The sequence below is a fragment of the Mustela nivalis genome (genome assembly GCF_964662115.1).
Source record: "Mustela nivalis genome assembly, chromosome: 13".
Taxonomy (NCBI): domain Eukaryota; kingdom Metazoa; phylum Chordata; class Mammalia; order Carnivora; family Mustelidae; genus Mustela; species Mustela nivalis.
The window spans coordinates 67082366-67105429 of record NC_139032.1 but is presented as its reverse complement, the minus strand read 5'-3'; the positions used below and the strand labels follow the sequence as shown (position 1 = coordinate 67105429).

Sequence of the window (23064 nt, the reverse complement as noted above, 5' to 3'; positions counted from 1 at the left end):
TAGGGAGTCCAGGTGACCTGACTTTGGTGGTTTTTAGAATGATAAGAGAAAGATGGAGACAGAGAGAGAAAGATAGAAAGTTAAGCAAGTATGACTATGATTTCCCATAGTCACTGATTGGATGATGAGGTTATTAAATGACATTAAAAATAAAATGCAAAAAGAAAAAATGCAGAGGGAGAAGGGCAAGTTAAAGAGAAGATAAGAAAATTGCTTTGGGGGTTTACTTGAAATTGTCCTGTTCAGTGTTGTGCTAATAAGTGTTAACAACCTCCTTTCCAAAAACAGAAAGGGAAAGGAAAGGAAAGGAAAAGAAAAAGAAAGCCTTGGTTATATCCAATTTCCAATGATGTAAATATTCTCACTGTTGGCTGAGTTTTAAGCTAGCTCCATGGAAGTCACTCATCGCAGAGTTGAGAGGAATATACACAGACCGCTCTTCTGAGCAGGACTGAGCTGACTCTAGCGCGGCTGGTCCTGTGGGATGCTCTGCTATGCGATATGAAGCACAGTCTGGGCGCTGAGCAAAGAGAAGGGAGCTAAAGATACACGGTTTACGCGAAGCCACAGGAGTGGCGCATGTAGAACTAAAACGAGAAAACCAGTAACGGGAGACATCTCTGTAAGGAAAGAGGAGTCAGAAAAAGAGCAGCTAAAGAGACAGGAGAGTCGAAAGAAAACCAGATTCATGAAATACAAGAGAAGGACTAGTTTCAGGAAGGAAGGTGTGGTTAAAAGTGTCAAGTACCAGACAGAGATCAGGTAGCCTAAGGACTTAAAAGAGGTCATCGGCATTACCAGTGAAGCTGTCTTTCTGTGTTTGAGATATTTTTCTATTTTTCTACATTGAAACTATTTTGTAATCTTAAAAAAGACAACACATATGCCTCTCTTTTTTTTAAGGAGATCATTAATGAATTTGGACAGAACACACTCAGTGATGGCAGCAGGAGTTGGCCTGAAGTGGGCTGGAGAGTTTCGATAAAAGGGAAGGAGCAGAGATGGAATTTGGCTATTAAGAGAAGGAATTTGGCTATTAAGAGAAGGAGCGCTTAAAGAGTGGTATATTGGAAAGATGGCTTTTTTTTTTTTTAAGATTTTCTTTCTTTCTTTCTTTTTTTTTTTTTTTTAAAGATTTTATTTCTTTACTTGACAGAGAGGCAGGCAGAGAGAGTAGGGGGAAGCAGGCTCCCTGCCAAGCAGAGAGCCCAATGCGGGGCTCTATCTCAGGATCCCAGGATTCCAGGACCCCAGGACCCTGGGATCATGACCTGAGCAGAAGGCAGAGGCTTTAACCCACTGAGCCACCCAGGCTCCCCTGGCAGGATGGCTTTTAAAAAGAATTACAAGTCATTGATCAACTAGTAATTCAGAGGAATATATCTGTCTATAATTCGGGCTAACTCGCTGATCCCAATGACAAGCAGAACAAACATCTTACTCAAGTCCAGAGGCAATAATGATTTTGAATGTTGCTTACATGTCAGTAGGAATCACATTAATACAGAAGGCAACTGATTGCATTGGCCCAATTAAATTGAATTTGTATGTATTCAGGGCCTGTGTGTTTCCTGGTTTACTCTATAGATAATAGTATTCCTTATATATTTTTAATTTGAATATTGATTGCTTGATGATTTGTGTCCAGCCATGTGTTGGAATTAAACTGACTCAAATATGAATGCTAAGTCCTTTTATTCCTTCTTATATGAGGAAAAGAATTACCTTTTTTTTTTACCCTTAATTTTGAGGTACCTCACATTCTCCAAGAGTTCTAAAAAAATCCAGCTATTAGGTCTTAATTGTAACACATTAAGCTTGAAAAGCTATTTTATTTTTTAGAATACTTTCTTTTTTGTTCTTCATTGACTTCCTGGAATACTGTATTTTTTCAGTTTCCAAAGGAAACCAAAGAGTGTGCCTACCAACCAAAAACACATTTGTAGTGAAAATCAGTTATGTTTTAAACAATGTGTATCTGTACATTTATGCAGACCACTTAATAGATATTATCTAACAAAGAAACATCCAAACAAAGCCTTTTAGGCAATCCCTAATTTAAAAATCTCAATGGAGTGATAAAACGGAGCTTTTCTGAAGTTCCATGACCTCTAGCAGGGTCCCCAAGGCCACAGCTGCCTGAAGGGCAGCAAGTCTGTAATTAGAAGAGACGCCAGGGTGATCTCAGAATAGAACTTCCAGCGACCTGGGCTACATTTACAGAATCAGCTTCTCTAGAGCAACAGCAACAAAGAAGGGCCTTCCTACTTAATGTTTGGAAAAGGTCACTTGATATGGGGACTTGGGATTTTTTGTGTTGGTGTTAGCAGGAATCAAAAGAGTGGAGAAAAGCTCACTACGGCATACTCAGGAACAGATCAACGCATGCTACTCAAGGGAGTGCACTCGCACTGACACTTTCTCAAGAGACACATCCCCTTACACTCCAACTTTTGGAATTCAGTATTTTTGTCACATGAACCCTTCACACTTGCAAATATGGGTTTGGTATCCTCAGACGTAAGTCCTTGGGTCACCTCGCTAAGTCACTTAGCCTCTTCAGGGGCTTGGGCTCCATTATTGGTTGAAATCAACAAGACTAATAAACATGTTTCAACCATTACATGTGTGTTCATGTGTTCGTTGCAGAGGTGAGCAGATTCTTGACACCACAGATTGCTAGCACTTAGTTAAAAATGGTCATGGGCCACCTGGGTGGTTCAGTCAGTTAAGTGTCTGACTCTTGATTGTGGCTCTTGTCATGATTTCCGGGTTGTGAGATCAAGCCCAGGTCAGGCTTGGCATTGGATGTAAAGCCTGCATGAGATTCTCTCCCTCTCCCTTTGCCCCTCCCCAACCCCTACCTCCCTCTCAAAAAAAAAAAAAAAAAAGTCATATTTGGTGTTGGAGCCATAGACTTTTTTCTTTTTTCTTTTCTTTTCTTTTTTTTTTTTTTTTAATTTTATTTATTTATTTGACAGTGAGAGAGAGCACAAGCAGGCGGAGCAGCAGGCAGAGGGAGAGGGAGAAGCAGGCACCCCGCCAAGCAAGGAGCCCGACTTGGGGTTTGATCCTAGGACCCTGGGATCATGACCTGAGCTGAAGGCAGTTGCCTAACCAACTGAGCCACCCAGGCACCCCGGAGCCATAGACTTTTAATTTTAATTTCAAATCATCGGCTTTCCTCTCTCTGAGGCTTTTATTCTTCTTGGGCTCATCTCTTTTCTCCAGAATCCTATCTTTGTCTTGTACAGAATTTACAGTCACTCATTCTCCAGTGGCACATTCTGAGGGATTACTTTAATAGGTGTTTTCTTGAGAAACATTGGCTTCAAAATTCCAAAAACAATGATTTTGGTGGTGGGATTTAAAAAAAAAGACTTTATGTATTTATTTATTTGTCAGAGAGAGAGCACGCGAGCACAAACAGGCAGAGTGGCAGGCAGAGGCAGAGAGAGAGGCAGATCCCGACGTGGGACTTGATCCCAGGACCTTGGGATGATGACCTGAGCCAAAGGGAGTGGCTTAACTGACTGAACCACCCAGGGATCCCTTGGTGGTGGGATTTTAAGCACCGTGACAGGTGGGTGGAGGGTGGGTGATAAGGCAGGGGATGGAGAGTCTGGGACACCTATTCAATTTTCTGATCATACTTGGAATTACGGTATCGGCTCCTCCAGGAGCTTTCCTTTGTATCTAGAGGGTCAGAGAGTTTACTTTGAACTCTTGGCAAGACCTGGAGTTTAATGGTTTGGCATGGGAAAAACTTTGTAGGCCATGGCTGGTATCTGAAAATGACAGTAAAAATCAGCTAATAACACCCTCTTTGTTTACAGTGTCATTCTTCCAAGGGGGTCAAATGAACAAAATTCACTTTCAGAAAATCCCTGTGAAGCAGGGAGAGCATACATAGTCTCTTTCTTTTACAGATGAAGAAATGGAGACAGAAATTTGTACATCATGGGGTTTGGCCACATTTGACTCAGAACCCAGTCTGTTGGCCATGGCTATCCTTTGAACCAAGGCAAGATGCTGGCCCCAGGCTTCAGAAGGCTTGACTCTGGCCCTCCTCAAATTTCAATCCTTCTTAAGGGTGAGCCATACACATGGCCAAGGGGCCATGCCACCAGCGTTATGACTACCCAGAACTCCTTGCCCTAAGGCCTCTTAGTGCACTTCTGGAGCTTGCATGGGCCTCCTCACCACATCTGTCCTGAGTATCATCAGAACCACTGATGTGTGCACGTGCCCAGGTTGTGGCCTTGACAGTGGTATAGTGTGGTGGGACCTTGTGCAGCTGGGGTCCACATGCACACAGTGGAAATTCTCCTGGCATATGACAGAGCTGGAGGTGGGAAGAGCAGGGCTTTGGGGGGCCACCATCTCACTCTACCACTTTCTTGCCAAAAGTCAGGTCAGACTGTGAGGAGTCCTAATGTGAACCTGCCCTTCCAGATTGCTTCAAATACATCTTTGTCAAGGTAGGAGACCTTTATCTTACAGTTTGTTGGCTTGATTTATGACTTAAATATTTAGACAAAGTATGTGGGCCTCTGTTGGTACTTCTGCCTCTGTCCCTCAAAAGTTATGGGCAGTCTGCTGCTGACTGTCGTGGCTCAGCCAGAGGAGGAAGCTGGAGAACTGGAATGGCTATATAATATCACAACGGTGATTTTCTAGCCGCACTTTGCAAATCTATAGAAGCCAAAACACAGGCTCTGTGTATTTATCACTGAGGCTCTGACCGATATAATGAAAGTATAATGTGTATTTATCACTGGGGCTCTTACCGATATAATGAAAGTATAAAGGGGACTGGTTCACTGTGCCATTTTTTTGTGGCCTCCTACCTCCCCCCAGTTTGCAAAGAGAAGGAGGAAGAGGCTTTTCATTGTCCCTTCCACAGACCTGGGAGGCCCAGCCTGGGAATCCCAAAGGCAATAAATAAATCTCCTATTGAATACCAAAGTCAGGGTTTGGGGTGGAAAACAAAAACTGCTAATTATCCGGAGGCTCTCCGTCCTCCCCCCACACCCTGGGCATTTGAAATGGAAGGCCAAAGGGTTGGTGTCCTGAGGGGTTTTGGCCCTCAATCCCTCCGACTGGGTAAAGTAACAAAGGAAAAAAAAAAAAATGCTGAAAGCAGGAGTTTAGAGGAAGCGATTTCCACTCTTGCTATTGGCCGAAGGAAACGTGGAGGAGACAGTCTCTGACTCAGCCCCAAGCCTCAGGTTTCCCGCTTTTCCCAGGCGGGCAGACTCGTGCAGGGCAGGGGGCACCCACCCTGGACCCGCTAGGCCAGCAGCGCCCCCCACTTCCCGCCCCCCGCCCCCAGCCCTGCCGGGAGCAGCGGGACGTCGCCCGTTTAAGGGGCGGGGCGCGGCTCCACGTGCTTTCTGCTGAGTGACTGAACTACATAAACAGAGGCCGGGGAAGGGGGCGGGGAAGGAGGGAGAGAACAGACTTTGACCGATAGTAACCCTGGCGCTCAGCGCAGCCGAATCTATAAAAGGAACTAGTCGCGGCAAAACCCCGGTAATTCTGAGGGAGAGCGAGTGGGGCAGGGACCCGGCGAGCCCAGCCGACACCTCTCTCCTCGGGCAGGTGGGCAGGGCAGGGGGCGCCGCAGGACCGGCGCAGCCAGAGCCAATTTCTCGGGGCCGCTTTGCTCTTTTCCCCCTTTTAAAATTTTATTATTTTATTTTATTTTCCTTTCCCCCTTCTCCGGAAGGGTTTTTCAAGGGGTTGGGGAAAAAGACGCACGCACAAAAGTGGAAAACAGGTAAGAGGTTCTCCAGTGACTTGGGCGTTATTTTGTTTCGGGGCCGAGGAGGCTCTGGGAAGTGCTGGGTTTCGGGGACTAGTCCGAACCCCCACCTCTTGCAGCGCAAGTGGGGCGGGGGCGGTGTAAATGGAGAGGACGTCCTAGGACGAGCTCCAGCGACCCAGAGACGCTAGCGCTGCTGCGTTCGGGGCTCACCCGGCGGTGGGGCCGGGGAAGCATCTCTGGGCGTGGAGACCCGGGAGCGGTACCGCGGGCGCAGTGCGATTGGGGCGGGGGTGGATTCTGGTCTTACTGGGGGCGCTGATGCACGGGCTGGGGGTGGGGGAGCGGAAAGTGGCAGTCCCAGCTCCGAGCGCTTCCCTTTGTTCGGAAGAGCCTGAGCCGGCTGGAAACCCCTCTGGCTGCGGGTCGGCCGGCGCCCACCGGGACAAATGCCAGTACTGACTCCCCAGTGCGTTAAGGAGCTGGTCTGAGTCGGGGTCTGACCTGGGGATCCGCCCCGTCCGCCCCCGGATTGGAGTGGCGCGTTCTTGTTCCCCAAGAACTCGACTGGGTGGTGTCCCACACGGGGTCTGTAGCGCTGTTGATCACTTGAGGCCTCGGGGGCTTTGTCCTGCATCTGGTCCCCGTGCGCTCACCCAGCTGGTGTCCCTCGCGCAGCGAGAGGACGCGTTTTGTTCCTTTTAAAAACAAAAGACTTAGAAGAAGAGCCTGCGGAGACCTGGAGCTGAGATGCCGGTTCCCCGACCCCCCCACCCCACCCCCATCCTTCCTGCCCTTTGCCGTTTAGTCTCCTGGGGCGGCCTCAGGCCGGGCACGGATGGGGAAGCTGGGGCAAGCCGGTGCCGCGGAATGACCGGGAGTAACCCCGGCGGGCGGCGCAGAACTCGAAGCTCCGCCGCCGGGCTGGGCTGGGTGGGGAGCGGGGGAAGGCTGGGCTCTGGCTGCCGGTGGCCCCGGGGGACTGGCCCGCAGCGCCTCCTGTCCGAACGGCCTGGGAATCGACCCTGTGGTTGGAGGGGGGACCGGGCTTCACAAGGGGCTGTCGCTTTTGGGTTCCGACTAAGATCCGGTGAAGACGGATGGTTGGAGATTGGGAGGAAGCCTGGGGGATCAGGCGAAAAGGTCTTTTTTTTTTTTTTTTTTTTAAATCAGAACGTTTCCCGATTCCCAGACCCTTGTTACATGAGAAGGTTCTTGGCGTGGGCCAGTGCCATGAATGTGTGTAGGTGTCTGTTTTTCAGCACTTAATCTTATAGAAGGAAATAAACAAGGTGTGCGTGCGCGTGTATGTGTGTGTGTGTGTGAGAGAGAGAGAGAGATGGAGAGAGAGAGAGAGAGAAGCGTCAGGCTCTGGGAAGTAATCGGCCCTTATCTTTTGCAGTGTTGATATCTTCAGCTTTTTAAAGCCCCAAACTATTATTCAGTGACACCTCACAAAGTGAGTGATATATGCATTAACGTAAAGGAGGACAAATTTGATATTATAAAGCATTTCCTTGGTGATGAAAATCAGCAAGTTACTTTTTAAGGCCCCATCTACACCCCCCCACCCCCCATACCTCACAGAATTTTCCAAGTTCAAAGGCAGTCTTACTGGTTCTTTTAACAATAGTTTGGGACCCAAACCTAAGTTTTGGTCTTCTTTTCAGACAGAACTTAAATCCTAACTAACAAAGTGCTTCATTTCTCATCTCCCTTTTGATTTCAGCCCATTTTCCCTCATCCCTACCACAAAAATAATGGAGGCTTTCTGTTGTTTGAATCATTCCCTTGAGACACTTCTCCCATATCAAAGAAAGTGTGAAAGCATGAAGAATGTTTTGGAGTAGAACCTCTTCAGATAGAATAATAATTTTCAAGTACAAAGTTTCCATTGTCAGCCTGTTCCCCAACTGCTCCTATAAAGCAAATAATTCATGATAGAGTTAAAAAAATATTGGATATGCGGGGCGCCTGGGTGGCTCAGTGGGTTAAAGCCTCTGCCTTCTGCTCAGGTCATGATCCCAGCGTCCTAGGATCAAGCCCCGCATGGTGCACTCTGCTCTGCGGGGAGCGTGCTTCCTCCTCTCTCTCTGCCTGCCTCTCTGACTACTTGTGATCTGTCAAATAAATAAATAAAATCTTAAAAAAAATATTGGATATGCAGGTATCTGCTTGGAAAAAACAAAACAAACAGCGGTAGAATCAGAGTGACCAGGTTTAATGATAACCACAATCCACTTAAGGGACAAGAATTGCTATTCTAGTCAGAGTAATTCCCTTGCAAGGACAAGTCTCATGTTCCAGAATGACATACCTGATTTTGAAGGGGCCACCAGTGATATGTGTGTCTCCTGTCCTCATGAGCTTTTGAAATCCCAACTCTCCTAAATCTTTTAATTTACATCTAAATAGAGGCCTATAATGGACACATTTTTTACTTAGGGCATATTTATAGTTCATGTGAGACTATGGTCAGTTCAGGATTGAAAAAGGGTGGTTAGGGCTTGGTTGTTTTCAACCTCTGCTCTAGGAAGTCCAATGATTACATTGTTAAAAATGAATGAAACTCAGCAACACAGCTTTTTATTATCTTCTGTAGTATTTACCTTATATGGAGAGAAGTTGGAATATTTTTCCATCAAAAATATTTGTTTAGGGATCTGACTTCCCATCAACCAAGCGACTTATGCTAGGCTCATAGCGATTGAGAATTGTCAATAGTTTTGCTATTTCAGTTTTTAGCTTGTAATTAAGTGACATTTCCTTAGACTCTTTAATTATGAACATTTTGGATATCTAGAAATTACCAGTAGACATGTGGTTTTGTATTTCTCAAATCCAAATACATTTTAATTTACTGTGTATTAAATAATGCAAGTAAAATGCTCTTTATGGCTGTTACTTCGACATCAGCTTTTAAATGATCTTTCTGAAAATTTGTTTTATTTAACTGTTCTGGAAGAGGGCCTACATAAAAAAACGGAGACCCTCTTCATATCTGCATGTGGAAATAATCATAAATGCCAACGTTATTGCAATGTTTATTTAATAGACACTATATAGCACTATGTACCAAGCACTAGTCCAAATGCTTTTCAAATTCTAACCAATTTAATCTCTACAGCAAACCCATTTATTATTCCTATTTTACAAATGAAGAGACTGAGAGGTTAGCGAACTTTTCCCTGCTCACACGTCTTGCGAGTTGGCAAAACTAAGATTTGAACCCAGCCAGTGAGTCCCAGAGTACTTTAATGCCCACACTAAACGTTGAGGTGGGAACAATTTCAGCTGCTGTAAGCAGAGGACTTTTGAGGATGCTTGTTATGTTTATGGTACATTCATCTGCTGGAGACCTTATCAGACTCTACAGCCTGTATCGTATTTCCCTTGTTTTTTGGGAGTGAGCCAACCAAATTCTCTTCAGCTTGGGACATAGGTTGCGCAGGGGATTGTGACACCATGGAAAGAACAGACAATAAAATGTACTCAACTCGAATACTTTTCTTGGTTTAAAATGAAAATTTTACTATTGCTTCAGTCAGATATTTGTAAGTAGGTCTATGCTATCAAAGTGTTTTCCTGTGTAATACATATAGAATGGAAGGGCAGAGTATTTGGCCATAAAAATCTAAGGAACAAAAGACAAAGGAAGAAGAACTATTAGTTTAGCTGTCAATTCTAACATGGGAGGTTTTTTTTTTTTTTTTTTGATTGTAGTACAATACAGTTCCTGCTTGTTTTATCCTTCATTATGTTGTGGACCTTTTGAAATAAGCTATTTCTCTGTTATTGCTATTACTGTCTAGGAATCAAATTTAGCCATTTCTTAAGGCATCTTTCTTTGAAAGTAATTACAGTTTCAAAGTCTGCTTTGTAAAAAATGAAATTGTGATAGCAAATTAGAAATCAATTCTTAGAAAGTATTTCTGCTTGGTTAGAAGCAGTTTCATTTATTGTTGATTTCCTGGGTGCTGAATGTTGATTTAGGCATTTTCGATGATGCTTCCGTTCATTGTCATGGGAACAACGTGAGGGTAGGTACTATTATTATCTTCATTTTACAGAGTGGGAGACTGAGGTATAGACAGGTTAAGGAGCCTGCTCATGGAGTTTGTTAGGTAGTGAAGCTGAGGTTGCATCAATTTCCATGAATTTACCAATATCCAGGTAAGGACTTTGTCAAAATACCCAGTTTTGACAAAAGAAATAGTAGCAAAAGGCAAAGAGTGATTCTCCTTTTCATCTGGTTATTTTAACCCCAAAATAGTTTCCTGGATAGGTGACCAGCATACATGCTATTAGAATGGTACATGTTGGAAGTATTTAAGGCCAGAGAATGAAAATCTCTTATGTAAAATTGCTTTCCGATAGAGTTTCAGTTACTCTGCATTCCGTTGAGATGATGAACTGTATGAAAGCAAAGGATTCATGCTGACAACAAATTGCAGGTGCATCACACATGGGTCCTGGAACAAAATAAACTTTGAAGTCCTGTCTGTTTCCATTTTGAAAACTTAACTTTAAGACCTGATTTGAATGCCATCCCTTTCGTAAGCTGGATTCCCTCCTCCCTGCCAACACAGAGTGAAAATTAGCCCCTTCTTTTTTACTCCCTTAAGATTGGATCACTGCAGTGTTCATGCCATGTATTTAATTGCATTCTTTTGTTATAGTTAACATTTGTTTGTATTCCTCTTGAGTGTAAGCTTCTCCTTGAGAACGTCTTTGATTCATTCTCCCCAGTCTTTAATTCAACCCCCTTGATGTGAAAGGGGTTCAATAAAAGCTGACTTGAACCAGTCAGACAAAGACAACAGGAAACTAATGTTTCCTTGCTGTATTCTAAAAGACAAATTAGAATGATGGGATAATTGTAGAAAAGCATTAGAAATAGAGGGATGTGAGTTATAATAGTTAAGGTTAGGTTTATGATAGAGATTGAGAAATGTTAGCACATAGTCAATTTAGGCCAGCTTAGTTTTTGTAGAACAAACAATTCTGATTCCATTCAGTTTCATTTCTCTTTTTTGAGGCAGCTGTGATTTGCGAAAATGCTTTAATCTGTGACATCTCACTGTCAAATACTTTGATTTGCACATTAATTAATTTTTAAGACAAGAATGAGATAATTCACCAAGTAATATAGAATTTAAATACTTTGAAAAAAACAAAATAACCTTTTATGCATAAGATCTGTTCTTCATTCTGTGTGTATGTGTGTGTATTTGTTTAAAACTCTGCAGCATTTTCTATGCCAAATCCAACTTCCAAGAAGCTTTTGGAAGCCAAAGCATTTTATCTGGCTAGTCTTGAAGTCCAGATGTTTTATCAGAACTGGTATTTAGTGTGGGACATTTCCCAGAAAAAAATTTTTACATATATAACCAATCATTTATTGGGAGAGGATTTTTAACAATTTTGAGCATATAATGAAAACAATGGATTCTCTTCAGAAAAAACATACATAGTCATGTACATTTCAAATTTTATGTATAACTACATATAATTATATTCTACACATAATTTCAGAAATCCACTAAAGAGCCATGTGTCCTCAGGGAAGTCATTTTACTTTTTCCAGGATTTACGTTCTTGGTTTATAAAATGAAAGCGGAGGAAGCGCATGACTTTTAAAGAGCCCTTCTAATGTTTACATCCTCCAGCTCTAGGTCTGAATTTAGGAAAAGGATGATTCTTTGATTGTGGCTGCTCAGAGATATATCCTGCAGGGCCTCCTCAACATTAGTGTAACAGATCATGTGGGTTTCCTGAGGTTGAGAGAAGACGCCCAGGAAATGCCTACGAGTATTCCTGATGAGTGTGAAGGTGACACAGAAAGGTGATGGGAGGGGCGCCTGGGTGGCTCAGTGGGTTAAGCCGCTGCCTTCGGCTCAGGTCATGATCTCAGGGTTCTGGGATCGAGTCCCGCATGGGGCTCTCTGCTCAGCAGGGAGCCTGCTTCCTCCTCTCTCTCTCTCTGCCTGCCTCTCTGCCTACTTGTGATCTCTCTCTGTCAAATAAATAAATAAAATCTTTTTTTTAAAAAAAAGGTGATGGGAAGAGAGGAAAGTATAGGCAAAAAGCTGTTAAAATTGCCCTTTTATCTGTGTTAATGGAGGAAGTTGTGAATCATAGATCCAAAAAGGCGTTCTCATCTGAAATGCAAAGGAAGGGGGAGTTGGTTCATCTCAATACATTTCAATAGAGCAAATATGATTTATTGAGATATCGTTCTTGTCTCCTCTTCACCACTTGGAGGATCTCTCGGAGATAAAATATTCATTTGGACTCTCAGGCCTGGATATATCTCCATTATGGGTATAGGTTTTGCTTCTCATACTCACGCCGTAGTCCTATTTAAGCAATTATGTGGAAAGGAGTGCTGGTGCCCATGAGAGGATGAGAATTGGACTAACCAGATAAGGATATTCCTAAATACCGCAGTAGACTCTCACTGGGGGTAGGTGGGCAAGACAAAGAGCTTTCTGAAGCATTGTCCTGAATTTGTTGTTACAGAGATCAAAACAGATTGGGACCAGAAGGAAGAAGAAGGGAGAAAAAGGAACAAGAGGTTTTAGACTTGGAGGAAGGGGGCACAAGAGGAGGAAAGATGCCGCAAAGAAGTTTCATATCCCTATTTACACTTGCTTTGCAAAATTCCTGTGGGATGCCAGGTTGGGAATAATTGCTTTTGCCAAGGGTCAAACCAAGCTTGTTTCCTTGAAGAAGCAAGTCCCCAAGGCGGTGGCAGTGTGAAATCGATTGCGTCTGGTGTTTAGATGATCGAAGTTTGTCATAAAGGCAACACTGAGGGAAGCGATAGCTTTCCTTGGAAAGGCAGCGAGTATGTGAAGACCCAAACTAGAGTTTACATTGACCTGAGGATCCTTCTCTACTCCCAGATGCAGAACTTTGGGATGGAGGTGGCGGTGGCTGGGGTGAGGTGTGGTCCTTGGTAGTGGAAGAGGGAGGGAAGAGGAAGATAAATGATTAGAAAAATGTGTTAATATGCAGAAACTACCATGAAACTGGTTTTTGTTTCTTCAGCAGAGATTTTTTCAAACACTGTGTAAAGTGCTGGGGTTCTGAACAAATGTCAAAAGACTTTGAGGCTCTGCCACCATAGCGATTTTTAGCTTGGCATTCAGGGCTCTTTGAAATAAGACTTTTGACAGCTTTGTCCTCCATTATAAGAGGCATCCCTGAACTTGACTCGGTTTTTCGCCAGTGATGAGTGTGGCTTAATAACTATTTGTTAACTGAATCTCCCTCTACAGGTTTTCCTCATACCTCTGACTTTGACTTGAGGAGCCCCTCCTGGCTAGGTTTTGGCTTCTCATTGCTCTGGAGTCTCACATTCATCCTCTGCGGCTGCTTCTGTTTGCACTATGCCCTCTGCTCCTGTTCCTCACTGACTGACATTCCTCCCGCCAGCCGTGGGTAGATGCGAGCATGGCCGAGGACTAGGCCTTCCGCCAGGTCACCTCCTGTCATTGTCACTGTATCTTTGGTAGGCGGCACATCACCCATTCAAGTTATTTCAGTTGACCCACGTTTTTGTAATCATTAATGGATTTTTAAAAGTCAACCTTACGTGTGTCCTCTAAATTGAGAACTGATCACAGTTGCCTCAAATAAAAGGTTAGTCACAAAATAGAGTGAAAACAACTTTTCTCAACAGTCTTGTCTATAAACTAAACTTGTTTTCGAAACATGCTAACGGACTGTGACACTTCTTCTTACTTTGTTAAAAAGCGGAATTGGTCTGTGTTAAAGAGGTGCTGAAGAAAAGGCCAAACACAGACTTTCTCCTTAATGTAACAAAAATTTTTGTAAAGGCCAAAGAAATGCTGAAAAGATTAAATTTTTCTCATGGTGTGAGTCCGAGTTTAATACTGTGCCTGGCCATCTAAAATCCTCCAAGTGGAATTTGAGTAGCTCTTTTTTTTATTTAAAGATTTTATTTATTTATTAGAAAGAACTTGAGAGAGCGAGCGAGCATGAGTTGGGGGAAGAGCAAAGGGAGAAGCAGGCTTCCCACCGAGCAGGGGGGCTCAATTCCGGGATCCCAGGTCCTGATCTGGGCTGGAGGCAGAAACTTAACCAACTGAGCAACCCAGGCTCTGGAATTTGAGTAGCTCTTAAATCCTTCTTGTGTGGCCTCTTCTCACATTTGGGGGAATGTGGAGGACGCCACCATTTTCAGATGGTGTACCTGATACAGAGAGTGGGTTAGTAACTTGTTCAGTTCACGTAGTTCGCTAATGGCAATGCCTGGGATTCAAACTCGAGTTTGAAGCTCCAGGCAGTTTTTTTTAGATTCAGAAGATCTTCTCCTCCAACCTCTTCATCATCAAGACTTGTTTTCTGTACTGTGGCTCAGAGCAGGAGAGGGACTCGCCTAGATTCACACCCTGGCGGTCATTAACTGGAAATTAAAAACTTGGCCCCGTATGTCTTTAATCCGGGGTTCTTACTGATGTACCAACATTTTGGGTGATATTTATAGTGTCCTTTCAGGAGAGAAAAAAGAAATTGTGTCTATAAAGGTCTGTCCTTTTCAGCTTACAATGGACACTGAATCCTTGAAAATTGGGCTTGCCTCATTGTCTGTTGATCCAGTTTGAATCTTAAGGGGGTTTTTCAACTTTTTTTTTTTTTTTTCCGTTCTCTCTCTGCAGTAAAAACGCTCCTTGGTTATGAGTTTGAATCGGAAGGAAATCCCCACAGTAGTGCTGAAGTTTCAGCCTTTGCTGGGATCTGTTTCCTTTATGCAAAAGTACAAAACCCTGTGCTAATTTTGGCTGGTTAAGATTAATTGTGATTCAAGGCAGACTGCTGTGTGTGTGTGTGTGTGTGTGTGTGTGTTTAACTTTAATGATTGTGTTCATTGAACAAGGACCTTGAATTCAAGAGAAAGAAAGCCTTTGGTCAAGTTATGTTTATTCAGTTGTCAGTCCTTTTGCAGGATTTGCAAATTTAGTGGAATTAGTGCCATTTTCCAGTTTTCAATCCCGGTCACATTTCACATGATCACAGCTTGGCTTTCTCCTCCTCTGCTGAGCAAACGGAGGGTTGTCTGACAGTGGGTTCCATTAAGGGGAGTGCTGGTGCCCCCGTGGGATTCAGGGACCAAAAGGCACTCTGTTCTTTATGCTGAGCTCCGTTTGGGGATGCTGGTGCTCTCCTGAAGTAGATGCTTAGCATGGCTGCCTGATTGTGTAGGTATTTAAATGCCGCTATAAAACCACTGTTGAAAAAAGTAGGCTAGCAAGAGTTCTACCCAAGTTTCATGTTGTTTTCTCCTTGAGCACTTTTTAAAATATGACACATAAAATGTTTGACTTGTGAAAATCTCAGCGACCCTGCTTTCTAGAAGGAATACTCATTATCATATTAATATTGGAATAAGGCAACTCTGTTTCCTCTGAGAAGAACCTCCCAAACCTCAAATAATAGAGTTCATGTGGCTAGTACTTTAAAAAAAAAAAAAAAAAGGCTAAGATCCTTCAGTTTTTATTTTTCAGAATCACAAGTATGCGGATTTAAACTTGTGATCTTATTCCTCTTCTTAGCAAGAGCCAGCAACGTGGTTTGTTTGGGTCACTCTAGAGAAGGACTTCAATGGTCAAGTTGGGAGGGCAGGGCTTACCTGCACTCCTGTGTGTCTGGCCAAGAACCAGGAGTAAATTCCCACTTGCCTAGTTACCTGGTCCCTGCTGGGCTGCAGAAGCAAGTGTCGAAGACACAGGACGCAAGCCTTCTCAGCCGTAAGAGCTGGCTGGTGAAAGGTGTTCTGGACATGATTGCTGGGTTTGGTCACACACTGAGTGAGCTAGAACTGGACAAAAGCCTGGAGATTAGATAACTCGTTTTGGCAAAAGTAAAGGGAATAAAGTAAAGGGAATAAAGTATTGAGGTGCAAAAGTTTTACCGAGGTGTTGCTATGCTTCATTGAGCGAGATTTTGACTTGAGCCTATGGGTGTAGAGTTCAAGAGTCCTGAGCAGTGCTGGTAGTCTTGTGTTTAGGCTTGAGCCCCCAGAGGAGGAGTTCCTGAAGCTGGCATGCTTAATGGGGGTTCTAGAGCCTATGTCTGGAAAATTATAGATTCTTCTTTGCTCACATGAACGCAGTGAAAATAAATGTGCTTCCCAGCAAATTAGAGCAGCTTTGAGAACAACCAAATTAAAGGTGCTCCAGCTTGAACCCGAGTTTCTTGGAGCACAGCTGGAAATTTTGTCATGCTTTTGAACTAACTGAACCTTTCCTTTCAATGCAATTTCTGATTTGTTTCTGTAGGCAACCTGTTTTAATTCTTCTCTCCCATTCCTGAGGTCGGACTTCAGAAGCCCTCTTTCCTCAAATGTTTATGGAGTGTGGAGTCATCCGGGCCACTGGGGTTCGTATGGCAGAGAATAAGATGGTGAGACAGACTAGCTTGCTCCGTGCACGTGGCTTACAGTTTTAGCAGGGATCACCCGATAGGTCAGTGCCCTGGAGAAGACTGTAAGGAGAGCTGAGAAGATGGAGGAAATATAAGGTCCAGATAGCAAGTAGGTAGTTGGCATAGTGACTGCAGCAAGTGGGGTGGAGAGGGACATGGAGCCAGGCCCTGAGGACTTGGAGGAAGGCAGCAGCGTGCTTCCATGAAGAATAGGAGCCAATTGCCAAGAGTGTGGAGAGAATTGTATAAGTAAGCGGTGGGGGTCCCTGAGAAGGGGGTATTGTGGTAAAGCAATGCCAGAAGTGGCACCAGGATTTCAGGGTCACCCCGTCACATTGAGCTGGGCCCTGGAGAGAGCTCCAGTTCATTTTGTAAAGGCCTTTGAGGGAAATAGTACCTTCTGTGAACAAAGACGAGAGAAGAGAGATTCCTTTAATAAACGGCCCACTTCGTGCCCCACCCTTCATGAATGCTTCACCCTGTGAAGTCAGCAGCACTAATCATTATAATAGCTACCATTTACTGGACACTTACTTTGTTCCAGGAACTGACTTAATGTTTTGTATACATTATTGGTCCTATTTTATGAAGAGGATCCAGGGGTTCAGAGTCCCTAGAGTCCCAGCGCTCTGCTGAGCAGAGTCAGGATTCCAACCCAGTTTTCTCTGACTCTAAAACCTCCCTTCTTGCTGCTAGGCCAGGTAATTCAAGAAAATAAAAGAGTTAAGGATGGTTGGGGGAGCTTCCTGTAAAGTAGCATAGGCCCAAAGGAAGGGGGGAAGCCAGTGAAGGGATTTGGGTTTTTCTGTCCCCAAGTCCTTTGAGCACTTTTATAAAAATAAACCCTTCAGGCTAGGAGAAGTTTAGACATCTGAATGAAGATGTTGACCCTTCAGAGATGTAAGCCAAACAAAGTGGTTTTTGCTGATGCAGTCACGAAGCCTTTTATCCTAATATTCTCTTGGAATACCCTCCTGCAACAACGAGAGGGAAGGAACATGATAGTCTGCAAACAGAGGATTGATTGCTCTTGGAGACTTGCTTGCTTGTGTTTCTACAGCGCAGGGGGTTTGTGACTTCAATAGTTCCTTCTCATGCACGTCCTTCTTATTTTGGCATTATGAGGGTGGTTAAAAAAAATGTTTTTCGGGTGCCTGGGTGTCTCAGTGGGTTAAAGCCTCTGCCTTTGGCTCAGGTTATTAGCTCGGGGTCCTGGGATCGAGCCCCACATTGGGCTCTCTGCTCGCCTGGGAGCCTGCTTCCTCCCTCTCTGTCTGCCTCTCTGCCTACAAGTGATCTCGGTCTGTCAAATAAATAAATAAAATCTTTAAAAAAATGTTTTTCTATGATCTATAATGTTGACAGGTTAATTTCTTTTCAACAGGAAAGGTTCTTTTTCCTGCATCCTGGGTAACCACTGCCTCCCTCCCTGCCCCCCACCAGAGAGAAAGCAAATAGTTGTATTGTTTGTTGAAGTCTTCCTTTGAAGGTTGGCCCGTGTTTGTTTAATGGAAATCAGCAGGGGGAGAAGGGCTATCTCTAACATTTTGTTAGAATTTCTCCATAATTCTATAACAGTGAAACAAGGACTTGGGTACAGGATGGATTTGCTTTTGGAACCTGTGGCTCTTGACAGTTTTAGAAGTCTTGAGACTGTTTGAGCAAAGTAGCAACCGCCATGTTGAGAGTGATAACTAGGATCCTTGATTGTCCAAATATCGGTGATGTGATAGAAATAGATTTAAACCTTGTGAGTCTCCTTTAAAATAGAATCGTGAACTACAGGAGGAATGATTCTTCTCCAGGGCTAGTTATGGATTTGATAGTATTCGTGGATCTCTTTCAGTTTTTATGTATTCATTTATGTATTCATTTCGTAGCCTTCATTTTGAAATTAGCTATTAGCAGATACTTTTGTCCAGGAAATTGAATATATATTCCTCTATAAACTAATTGGTAGTAATCATCAAGTATGATGCATTTGATATTTTTTAAAAAGGTCCCCGGAATCACAGATTGTTAGAATTGCTAGAATTCATTGAATCTGTATTTTAAAAATGGGTATTGTGATAGCAGCAGAGCCTCTTCTATAATAATCAAAATCTTCTAGAATGATAGAATGGCTTCCTTTTATCCTTGACTTTTTATCTTGGAGGATTTCTTACATCTTTTTTCTCCTCAAATTTGAGTATTAAAATGTTACGGTTTTAGTAGGAATACACCCTTAGGGGTGGTTGAGTACCCACAAGTGATCTTTCTGTAGGCTCTAGTGACAATTAAGGCCAGTTTCACCAAGTTTATGGGTCTACAGGATGATTAGGAAGTGCGAGGGGTGGAATTGAGGGGATTAGCCAAGATGGCTTTAAGTACAGGTGGAGAGCTCGGTGGCATCTGGAACCCAGAGGAGTTAAACTGAGGCAGTCAAATGAGCTTTAGACTGACTAAAGCCAGGGTCAGCTGGGGAGAAGTCACAGTCCAAATGTCTTCTTCCCATCGCAGCAGCCCCGTCCTGTCTTCAGTCATGGGTGCAGTGAACCTGCGGCAGCCCGGTTTTCTGACTTGTCAGTAATCTCATTAGCCTTTTCCCTGAATGTGGTTACTGATCCAGAGCCATGTGCTCAGAGATGCAGTTAAAGAACAGACCTTTTCCAAAGCAAGCACGCTCTGCTGGCTTTATGGGTTTCTTATCCTAATTTTGCAGGACTTCCCACATCTCTCTGGAGATGAGGAGGCATCTACATCGGGGGTTCTTTCTCTTGTATCAACATCTCATGAATAGACGATCAGTTAAGGTTTAGTGCCAACTCATTTTCAGTTCATATGTGACATGGTTCAATTCTGCCTGAAATCTACCTGCTGCTTTGTAGGTTACTCGCGGGCTGTTAGTTGATATAAGAGGTTTCATAGGGAGAGATGCTAAGATGCTAAGCTATTGTCACAAATTTCAACTTCTGTCTCACTCCTAGTAACTATGTAGATATTTGTCAATGAAGCAGAACATACACTTTGTTTGTTTATTGAAAATTTAAAGAACCAACAGTTATAAGACCACTGTTTGGGAAAAATGAAAACCAGTTGCTGACTGCATGTTCTGGGTGTAGGAACTATTTGGGTAGAACTTGTAAGAAAAATGTGTTCGGGAGAATGAACAGAACTATAAGAGAAATATGATAATAGGAAAGAGCATAGAACAGTTGTTGGAAAAAAGTTACTTCTTGAGGAGTATGGGGGTAGCTCTAACTCTAGGGGTTGAGTCTGGGCAAGTCACTTATTTTTTTGGAGCCTTCAGCTTCTCTCTAAAGCTGGGGCAGGGGTGTGGTAGGAATGGGTCTCCAAAACCACATGGAACTCTTTCTATCTGAGGAGACAACCGGCTGGAGGAGGGCTTTGTGAGGGCTTGTTCTCTTCTGCCTAGAGGGGCTAACTTCTCTGCCCCAGTGAGAAGTGGTGATGGTGTGGTCCCTGCTTGAGGACGGTCCTCCTCTGGCATGTGTCCTGGCTGAGGTGTTATCGTCATGGTTGTCCCCGGCCCGGCCTTAGATGGAAGCTCAGGTCTATAGTTGTAAGTCCTGGCTTCTTGCGCTCCCAGCGTTCTTGCGGAAGGAAAATGGCCAACCCACCCTTTGGTTACTGCAGAGACTAGGAGGAGATCCTGGCAGCAGTGCAAACATGTGCATTTTTTCTCCCCTGTTACATTTCCGTAGACAGATTTAATGCCTGGGAAGGGTAGAAGGCAGTCACGGGAAGTAGTTCCTGTTTTTCTTTTGGCTTTGCCAAATGAGGAAAAAACCCTCCTACCTTGGCTTTGAGCAGGACTTCTTCTTTCTCTCCCCTCGCTTCTTTTTTATATTTTTCATCTCTCTTTGAAATCTACACGTGGTGTTCAAAAGAGCCACACGTTTTGGTGAGGAAGGGCGTGGGAGAGCAGTGGGGTAGGTGCTAACTGGGGTCATCTATTTTCCTCTTCACACCAAGCCTTCTGCAAACCTGTAATTACGTGTTGTTGTTGTTGTTTTTTCTTGTTTCTTTTGGCAGTGTCACTAAGTCTATCTGACATTCCGGGTATTGGTTTAGGGAAAAGTTGAAAGAATTCAGCTGTCATTTGGTGACCCTTTTGCTACTAGCACAGCCCAGTGTCATTTCACTGTCCTAAAGGCACTTCCTCAGAAAGGAGTTACCCCTCCCCCCATACTTTCCCCTGACTCTGCTGTATTTTTCTTCGTTACTCCTACCGCCCACTGCCTTAACAACCCATTGCGATTTGTCTATATTCCATCTAGAGTAGAGGTTCCACAGGAACAAGACCTTTGCCTCTTTTGTTCACTGAAGAATCTCCAGTGTCTAGAACAGAACCAGGCACATAATAGGCACTCAGTAATATTTATTGTGCTAAAGGGATCCTTGCAGAGTGAAGGCTTCCTTATTTGTTGAATGAATATGCAGTGAATATTTTATCAACTGTTCACCTTGCTAGTGAATCACACAATAATCAGACTTTACATTGTACAGTCCCAGGTCCTCAAAGGCATGATTGGATGTGTGGAATAGATTAACTATTAAAATGGAAGGCAAGTGATTTTTGGGGGGAGGGAGTCAGGTTATTGATGTAGAATTTACATACAGTTAAATTTACCCTTTTAACATATACAGTTTGATGAGTTTTGATGTCTCTATAGTTTCCTAATAACTGCCAGAATCATGATCTAGAACATTTCCATCGGCCAATACTCCTTTTGCAACCTGTTTTTACCTCCACCCATTACCACTGATCTGATTTCTGTCCCCATTGTTTTACCTTTTCAGAATGTCTTGTAGAAGGAGTCCTCTAATAGGTGGTCTCTTGTGTCTTGCACATTTCCCTTAGCATAAGGCTTTTGAGATTCATCTATGCTGTTGTACCTATCAGTAGTTTGTTCTTTGTTTATTGCTGAGTAGTATTCCATTTAAATTTACCCCTTAGTTGATAGACATTTGGGTTATTTTCAGTTTCGGCTATATAAGTCCATGTAAGACTTCTATAAACATTCACACACAAGTCTTTGCTTGAACATAGACCCTCCTCTATCTTTTGGGTAAATACCTAGCATGAGGTGGCTGGGCTGTATCATAAGTCTGTGTGTAACTTTACAACAAATCGCCAAACTGTTTTACAAAGTATCTGTTCCATCTTACATTCCTATAAGCAGCACGTGAGAGTTCCAGTTGCTTCACATAACTTGCTATCACTTTAAAATTTTTAAAAATCTTGGGGCGCCTGGGTGGCTCAGTGGGTTAAGGCCTCTGCCTTCGGCTCAGGTCATGATCCCAGGGTCCTGGGATCGAGCCCTGCATCGGGCTCTCTGCTCCGCGGAGAGCCTGCTTCCTCCTTTCTCTCTGCCTGCCTCTCTGCCTATTTGTGATCTCTGTCAAATAAATAAAATCTTAAAAAAAATTTTTTTTTAAAAATCTTTATACTTCCAGCAGATGTGTAGTAGTGTTTCATTGTGGTCTTAATTTGCATTTCTCTGCAACTAATGATGTTGAGCACCTTTGCTTATTTGAGAAGGTTAAGTTTTAGCAGCCTGTTGTATTCTCTAGTTACTAATAATTTTATAATACCAGGGGCATTTGAAGTGAAAATTTCTCTAAAAAACTGGTTAAAGAGTTGAAAAGTCCTGGGGGCACCTGGGTGGCTCAGTCAGTTAAGTGTGCAACTCTTGATCTCAGCTCAGGTCTTCATCTCTGGGTCATGAGTTCAAGCTCTGTACTGGGCTCCACACTGGGCATGGAGCCTACTTAAAAACTAGCAAAAGATTTGAAAAAGGTCCATACTGTACAAAAGAAGGTGAGGGTGTGGAAGCTATGTTATATTTGGCAAAAGATGGTCCACCTGAGTGACTGATGCCAAGAGCTGGAGAGAAAGAGCAGCACCTAGGACGTGAGCATGGAGATTGGCAGAAGGCAGATTTCCTGGCTCTGCTGGCCTGGGGACGGCTTGCTCAGGCCTTAGCTAAACCTGGTGTTTGTGGGAAGTAGACCGTGATTTAATTACATTTTCCCGGATGCCCCAGGAATCACCTGGGAAAGCTCAGCAGTCCTTTGTGGCTGCAGACTGTGTGGTAGAAGCCTGATGAACCTAGAGTTCCCTCTCTGGGGACAATTTGCTGGAATCGGTTAATCAAGGTTGAGAAATCAGTTACCGCAGGCCCAGGAATGCCACCGCCCTTACATCCTGAAACCCTATTTCTCTTGTCCATCTCTTAGTTAATTAAGTAAGCAAACATTCCCTGACTGCTTACCACATGCCAGGTACTAGGAACACAGTGATGAAGGAAACAGAAATGGTCCCTGCAGACTCAGAATGTGAGAGAAATGCTTCCGGGGAAAACAGAGGCATCCCTGAAAGCACCCCGGAAGGACTCCTAACCCAGGTGTCGGTGCCGGGGAGGTCATCAAGGCAGGATCCAGGCAAGGGGCAGCTAAATGGAGACCTAAGATTGAGGAAAAGTTAGCCAGGCTGACAGTACTGGAAGAAAGGGTTTCTGGACAGAGAACACACCGAGGAGTAGGAGAGAGTTTGACCCATTCAGAGCTCGTAAGCAGTTTCTTCTGGGCAGGGTTTGGGAGGTGGGGAGTAGTGTGAGAGGAGTAGGAGTCATCAGGGAGACTGGCTAAACCATCATACGGAGTGGACCTCGTCCTCAGGGCGGTGGGGAGCTGACAAAGGCTTCTGAGAGGGGGATAGCATATGTGGATACACAATTCATCCATCCAACAACTGCAGCTGCTTTGTGATAAATGGATGGGAGGGGACAAGACTGGAGGCAGGGACACCAGTGACGTGGCTGCTGTGGCCACCCAGGAGT

At 43.8% G+C, this 23064-nt stretch overlaps 1 protein-coding gene across 3 annotated transcripts in view; it reads left to right on the top strand.

The window, feature by feature from the left end:
• Positions 1–5416: 5416 nt before the first annotated feature.
• The window catches only part of LOC309846239 (phospholipid-transporting ATPase ABCA1), a 128071-nt gene continuing 110423 nt past the window's right edge, over positions 5417–23064 (top strand). The window contains exon 1 of one of the 3 annotated variants that reach the window (XM_082695096.1): positions 5417–5782. The gene's annotated coding sequence lies outside the window, so the exon portion shown is untranslated. The remainder of the gene's footprint in view (positions 5783–23064) is intronic. The other 2 variants (XM_082695095.1, XM_082695094.1) reach the window with 2 other exon arrangements.